At 45.8% G+C, this 7,307-nt stretch overlaps 1 protein-coding gene across 4 annotated transcripts in view; it reads right to left on the minus strand.

The window, feature by feature from the left end:
* Positions 1-7,307, minus strand: part of PROSER2 (proline and serine rich 2) — a 40,240-nt gene that overhangs the window by 32,577 nt on the left and 356 nt on the right. Inside the window, exon 2 of one of the 4 annotated variants that reach the window (XM_038530134.1) lies at positions 313-521. The exons of the other annotated variants lie outside the window; for them this stretch is intronic. The gene's annotated coding sequence lies outside the window, so the exon portion shown is untranslated. The remainder of the gene's footprint in view (positions 1-312; positions 522-7,307) is intronic. 4 annotated transcript variants of the gene reach the window in all.

Genomic DNA, 7,307 nt, shown 5'->3' on the forward strand with positions numbered 1-7,307 from the left:
AAAAGAAAATCTCCACTCAACTTTTGCTTTTGTTAAACAAGCTTGTGTGCTTTCTCTGAATTTATTCAGCAAATATTCCCAGAGCACCCACTGCATGCTACAATAGTGAGACAAAATGTCATACTTTTTACTTAGAACTAATAATTATGCCTTATTATTAAATAATATGATTTCTTTCTGAGAAGCTCAAAAGAAAAGCTGTTTCTTTGATCCTCACAACGAAAGTAAAGGTGAGGTAGAGAGTATGTTCATCTAATATTGGCATTTATAACACCTGGTTAGATTGGAAGTGATCTGATTGATATATCTTACCTCATGTTGAACAGATTTAGATCCAAGTCAGGGGGAGCAAAGCTCACACAAGACATCCTGCTGGTCAACCCACTGTACTGGATCTTTAGCCCTATCTCCCAAGGCCTTTGGGAGCCCTCCTTCTGTGGATGTATATAGAGAGGCTGCCTTCTTCTCCCCAGACTCTTCCTAGACACCTCCTGGCAACACCATCGGTAAGGACTTTCATCCTGGAAAAATGGGAATTAGCTAAGAAACACAGTATTTAAAGGCACTGTGTTTTTATGTGAGTTTTCCAGTTTGCTGACTACGTTCTAACAATGGTTGAAAAGGGAAGGGTCTAACAAGCAGCCCACAATTATTAGATTGAATCATATGAAGTTGTTATTTGTGTAGGCCAAAAATAGCTGAATATCAGTAATTTTATATGGCTAACCTAATGTTCCTGGAATAGAATTGATAAATAGTCATGGGGACAAAAAATCCTTAAAATGAAATTGTGGTTTAAGTATGATTTTACTACATGTTAATACAGAAATGTTTTTTCCCCAGAAGACACCTCTAAAATCACAATAAGAGGGGCGCCTGAGTGGCCCAGTCTGTTAAGCATCCAACTTTTAAAAAAAATATTTTATTTTATTTATTCATGAGAGACACAGAGAGAGTCAGAGACATAGGCAGAGGGAGAAGTGGGCTCCCCATGGGAAGCCCAATGAGGGACTCTATCCCAGGACCCTGGGATCACGATCTGAGCCAAAGGCAGACACTCAACCCTGAGCCACCCAGGTGCCCCTAGAATAACGCTTTTTAAAACTCTTCTTGCACCATCTCTTTGACATTTGACATTTTCAATGCCATGCCCTTGCTTGCACCATCTTATCTCCTATTTCTATCCTCCCTTCCTCAACCCTGAACATCTTGTTCAATGTCAAGCTACTCCCTGTGTATACAAAAGTCTACTTCACAGTAAAGCCAGAACACAAGACCTGCTGTCATAACCCAACCGACAAGCCTTCCATGGTTAATGCCCCCAGATACAAGGCTAAGCAATTCAGCATTCAAACCACAGCCACAATTGTACCACTCTGATTTTCCAGTATCTTCCCCCTGTTGACCCAGCTCCAACGTTACATTCTCCCTTACATGTTCTGATGTCCTGAAGGAAAAGAATATCTCTGTCTTCTCCTCCCAAAAGAGAGCAATGGGCCTCTGCTATGAACATTTACTCTATCTCCTTCATGGGACCATGAATTTTTCAAAGGCAAGGACCACACCTTACCCATCTCTACATTCCTTTGTGCCCACCATGGTAGGAACTTAAATGCTCACTAAAGCTCTTCAAATCCTCTGAATCTTTCCAGAAAAAAACCCAAGTGCACCAGCTTGGAAGGAAGCAATCGACCAAACTCAGCTGGGTAGTCCAGTGCAAAAGAGCACAAGCATCATTTTTCTCCCCACAAGACAGTTCTTGTAAGTAAACTGTGCAACACAAACTATTTTAAGTACACTCACAGATTTCGGTGTGTAAAAGAAAGCTCGTGTGAATCCTTAATTTGTAATCTTCAGTTTCAAGGTCTGAGGGGCCTAGAAGTCATTTAGTCCTACCGCAACTTTCACAGACCAGGAAACCAGGTTCTAGAAACACAAAGTGGTGAACCCAATGAAACATGGGGCAGCCTCCCTCACCTCCCAGCTGAGGGCTGCTCTTTTTCCTTATGCCAGGCTCTCCTAATCTGTTAATTAAAAAAAAAAAAAAAAGGTATCTGCAGACATCAAAAAGAGAAGCATATACGGACTGGTATGTTTGTATTCCCAATGACTGGCTCAGTGCAAAAGTGCAATGCAGGTGGCCAGTCTACAAATATTGCTGAATGAACAAAGGAACAACCCAGGCCTTTGGAACAATAACTAACATAGGAAGAATATTAAATATTTCAAAGCACTAGTCAGACAATTAGTCTCCTAGGAGGAGCAGCAGAAGCCTGAAAAAGAAAGCAGAGGAAAAACCCCTAAAACAACAGAATGAAGGTTTGAAAAGGAACATCGTACAAACCAAGCCCTATAAAAATAACTACTCTCACTCCCATGCAGGATTTTGGCAACATAAAAGCTAACACAGAAGAGAATCAAGTGCTTGAATAGATATTTCTCCAAAGAAGCCCTCTAAGTGGCTAACAAGCACTTGAAACGATGTTCAACATGATTAGTCACGAGGGAAACCCTAATCAAAACCACAGTGAGATACCACTTCATGCCCACTAGGATGGCAATTTAAACGCACACACACATGCATACAGACAATAACAAGTGTTGGCGGGATGTGGAGAAGCTGGAACCCTCTATACATGGCTGGCGAGAATGTAAAATAGTGCAGCTGCTCTGGCAAACAGTCTGGTGATTCCTTGGTGGGTTATATATAGCATTGCTGTGTTACTCAGGAATTCTGCTCTTAGGTATAGACCCCCAAATTTATTTTTTTATTTTTTATGTTTTTTCAAAGATTTTATTTATTTATTCATGAGAGACACACAGAGAGAGAGAGAGGCAGAGACACAGGCAGAGGGAGAAGCAGGCTCCATGCAGGGAGCCCAACGGGGGACTCGATCCTGGGTCTCCAGGATCACGCTCTGGGCCGAAGGCAGGCACCAAACCACTGAGCCACCCGTGCCTCCCTAAGACCCCCAAATTTAAAACAAGTGTTCAAACAAAAACTTGTACATGGATGTTCATAGCAGCACTACTCACAACAGCCGAAAGGTAGAAACAACACAAATGTCTATGAACTGATAAATGGGTAAGCAAATTGTGGTCTATTGAGGAAATATTATTCAGGGACTTTAAAAAAGGGACTGAGCTGTGGCTCCGTGGGGTGAAGCGTCTGCCTTCTGCTCAGGTCATGATCTCAGGGTCCTGGGATGGAGCCCCGCATTGGGCTTCCTGCTCAGGGGCGTCTGCACCCCCCTGCCCCCACTTGTGCTCTCTCTCGCTCTCTCTCTGTCTCAAATAAATAAAGTATTTTAAAACAAATAAATAAAAAGCGATGAAATACTGATGCATGCTATCACATGGATGAATCCTTTAAAAAAAAGATTTTATTTATTTGAGAGAAAGAGAGAGAGAAAGCACAAATAGCGGGGAGGAGTAGAGGGAGAGGGAGAAGCAGGCCCCCCCTTCCCCCACCCCATCCGAGGTCATGACCTGAGCTGAAGGCAGAGGCTCAAGCAACTGGGCCGCCCAGGCACCCCCAGATGAATCCTGAGAGCACTGCTAAGTGAAAGAAGCCAGTCACCATACTGTATGATTCCATTTATATGCAATACCCAGAACAGAGAAATCCATAGAGAAAGAAAGCAGATTAGTGGTTGCCAGAGGCTGGAGTAGGAGGCTGGAGTCGAGGAAATGGAGAGTGACTCCTTAATGGGAATGGGGTTTCCCTTCAGGGTGATGAAAAACTTCTGGAACCAGATAGTGGTGATGGTTGCACAACATTGTGAATGTCCTTTTTCTTTTTTTTTTTTTTTTAAAAAAAAAAACACTTTAAATATGTGTAGTTTACTGAATGTCAATTATACCCCAGTAAAGACTTAAAAGAAAATAAAAGTGATAGGAAAAAAAAAAAAATCAAGCCAAGATCCACAACAGCAACAATGAAAAGGACCGCTTCTGGCTATATTACATCAGGCAAAAGAGATTAAATAGATGAAAGTATGTAATAGTAAAAAGTTCAATTCCTATTAGACCCTGTGTAGCTACCAATATAAATTTACAAACGTGCTGTGCACTGTTACATATTCACATACAAAGTTTCAATACACAGTGTCTCAGGATATTTTCTAGCTCAAAATACAAGGAGAGAGTGACAAATCCCCCATGATAGTGTTATGTTTCCATATACAGATCTTCCTTGATTTATCTCATAGGGTGTCATCCCGATGAGTCCATATTAGGTTGAAAATGCATTTCATACACATAACCTATCTAGCCTACCTTAAATGTACCCACAACACTCATATTAGCCTACAGTTGGGCAAAATCCTCTAATCCAGCGGGATGGGTGCAGGATGGGTGTCGGGACGGGTGGTCCCTTGTGGTCGCTGGCGGCCTGGAAGCTCTGGCTCACTGCCCAACATCGAGAGAGGACTGAACCAGGACAAGATCCAACTTCAAAATCCCCAGGACAGTTTCTACTGAATGCCTATCACTTTCTCGCACCACTGGAAAGTCTACACATCATCAAGTGGGGGACCATCTGTACCTCTCTCAATTACTGGCCTGTTAAGCAGACACAAAGTTAGTGAAGAATAATTCAATTAGTAAGGGTCATGGAATGGGTATCTGCGGACCTCTACAGGAAAAAAAAAAAAATTAAAGCCTTCTCTACCACATAGGATGTGAGTGTACTTAATGCCACTGACTTATCCACTTAAAATGACAACTTTGAAGTTATATATGTTTTGCTCCGATTTTAAAAAAGATTCGAGTCTTCGCACTGCTAGCTCTTTAGAAATATCCAGCCTGAAGATCTGCATTCATAAGGCGCTATCACAGCTCTCTCCAACAAGGTGGAATGTTCTGCTCTCCACATTCCTCTGCCGCCAATCCTGACTGCATGGATTGTAAACCCAGCACCTACTTTCTTAAAATAGGTTTCAATACTGGTGCTGCGAGCCTGGGAGGAGGTGGGGTGGGGGGTGGGGACAAGGGCATTCATTGAGAGGCACAGCCTTTCGCTGGCTCTCCACGGACAGGGGCTACCAGCAGTGATTCCACTCTACTGACCCGGCTGTGCCAGAGCCTCTGTGGACAGAGGCTTCTCTGCAAGGGCCAGCAGAGTCCCTCGAAGATTCAAGAGGGACGGACGAGCTGCGGTGCAGCAGGGCCAGGGCGGCGGACTCATTCTCCCGAGAGCACGCAGGCAGCTACGAAGCCGATGGAAACTGAAATGCAATGCTGCCCTTGAGCAAAGCAAAGAGCTCAAGTTCTGGGATGCTCCTAGGATTCCCTGGCACCTACCCCTGAGTGGCCTCCGTGCCCCTGGCGGCTGTCCCACAATCATGTAGATAAGAGGCACCTGAACTTCTCTTCCAGAGGCTCCCCTGTTCTTAGCTCGGCTCCACCCGAACCTTTCACCTTGCTCCCTTTAGGCTTCAAGGCTCCACTCTACCTCGCGTAGTTAGTTATTTGAGATGATCTTTAGAATCAACACAGGGTGCCAACCACAGACTCCTTAGGTGTCTGAGAACTTTGGAACCGGGGCCAGGTGTGTCTTCAGCTCCCATTGAAAGCTCACTTGATCTGCTTTTAATCAGTTTGGGCCATATGGCTGTTATCTAGATACGTCTGTGTGCCCAAAGATGAACTCAGTACTCGGCATGGTGAAGGTGGGGAGTCTCCAAAACCCCTGCATGAAGTAACCAGTGCTCCGTGCCCGCACTAACGTAGGCAAGGGGGGCCGTCACGGGGCCTGACACACCCACATCTTCTCAAGAGCAGGTCTCATCTTCCCAACCTTCTCGAAATGATTACTAGCCAATGTTGCTCTGATTTTGAGTAACACAGAAAATGTGTTACTTTTAGATGATCAGCGTCCAAAATTTTCAAAGAAAAGCTCATTTGAAACCCTGCTACCAAGGAATCTATCCAGTCACTTAAAAGTGCCTATTATTGGCCTGGGCAAGAAAACGCACTGGATTCCATACATACACCGTCAAGTTTGGCAGGAGAGATTTTAGACAACTTCCGTCCTTCCCACCCAATCCCAAGTAAACAAGGCATTTGTTTGTATTTCCACATTGGCCTCATGAACGAAAATACCTCCTCCACCTAGAAAAACAATCTCTAACATTCAGGCATGGAATTTGAGGGCTAACTTTTTAGTGCATGGGTCCCAAGTATGCTGTGAAGAAAGAAAGAAAGAAAGAAAGAAAGAAAGAAAGAAAGAAAGAAAGAAAGAAAGAAAGAAAGAAAGAAAGAAAGAAGAAAGAAAGAAAAACGGTAGAAACGTGTCTTTAATAAACCTTTCTCCCGTGAGCATCTTTCTCAAGTTTACACTGACACCTGGCTTGGTGTTTCTGTATCTTTCAGAAATACAGATTTAAAGAAAAAAAAAAGTTCTCCATTAAAATTGGAGCCAGAAGGACTTTTCTCCCTGCAACAGATCTGAACGTTTGTTTTACTCTCTTTGGAAGGGTGGTCGGGAGGGGGAGAGGCACCAAAAAAAATTACTTTCCTTTACTCACTGCTAAGTTTTGTACTCTATACCAACTATCCTGCCTGGCAAAGAGTTAAGAATTTTCTGAGGTTAGTTCCTGCGGTTTAAAAAAAAAAAAAAAAAAAGTCCGATGCTTAAATTTAGACTCCGTAAAACAATACTGGGAAACTTTCAAAGCCTTGGAGAAATACTGGAATTTATTGTATTGCCTTTTGTTAAACTGCATCGCACGGGCCACTGTTTCTTCTCCCTTTTACATCCCTCCCGGCCCCCGACTCGCTCACGGCGGGTCCCGGGCACTCCCACCTGATCCGGCTACCTGCCGTGGTCGGGGGTGGGGACGAAAATCCAGGGTCACCTTGCACGGGACGCGAGTGGAACAGGTGGCTCCGGGACAGGCTCCCCGGACTCCGGGACCCGAGGGCCGCGGCGGCGACGCGGGCGACGAGTCTCCGCCGACTCCGGGGAGGGGCCGCGCGCCCGGGGAAGGTGTCGGGGGCACGGGGCACCCCGCAAGCCCCTGCGCCCGGAGTCACACACGCACCTCGGACACCTCTCACCCCCCAGCAGGCCAACCTCCCGGCCGAAAAGCGCCGCGGCCCCCCACGCCCTCCCCGACCTGGGGCGCACGCGAACCCCCGAACCCACTAAGGAGGCGCCGGGCTCCCCCGCGGGTGAAGGGAGCTGCGCGTCTTGCCTGAGCTCCGGGAGGCCGGGGCGCGGCGGAGGAGCGAGGGGCGCGCAGCCGGGGCCGCCGCAGGCAGAGGGGGCGCCCTCGGGGTCCGCCCGCCCAGCCCGAGCCCGA

Source organism: Canis lupus, chromosome 2 (assembly GCF_011100685.1).
Source record: "Canis lupus familiaris isolate Mischka breed German Shepherd chromosome 2, alternate assembly UU_Cfam_GSD_1.0, whole genome shotgun sequence".
NCBI classification, from domain to species: domain Eukaryota; kingdom Metazoa; phylum Chordata; class Mammalia; order Carnivora; family Canidae; genus Canis; species Canis lupus.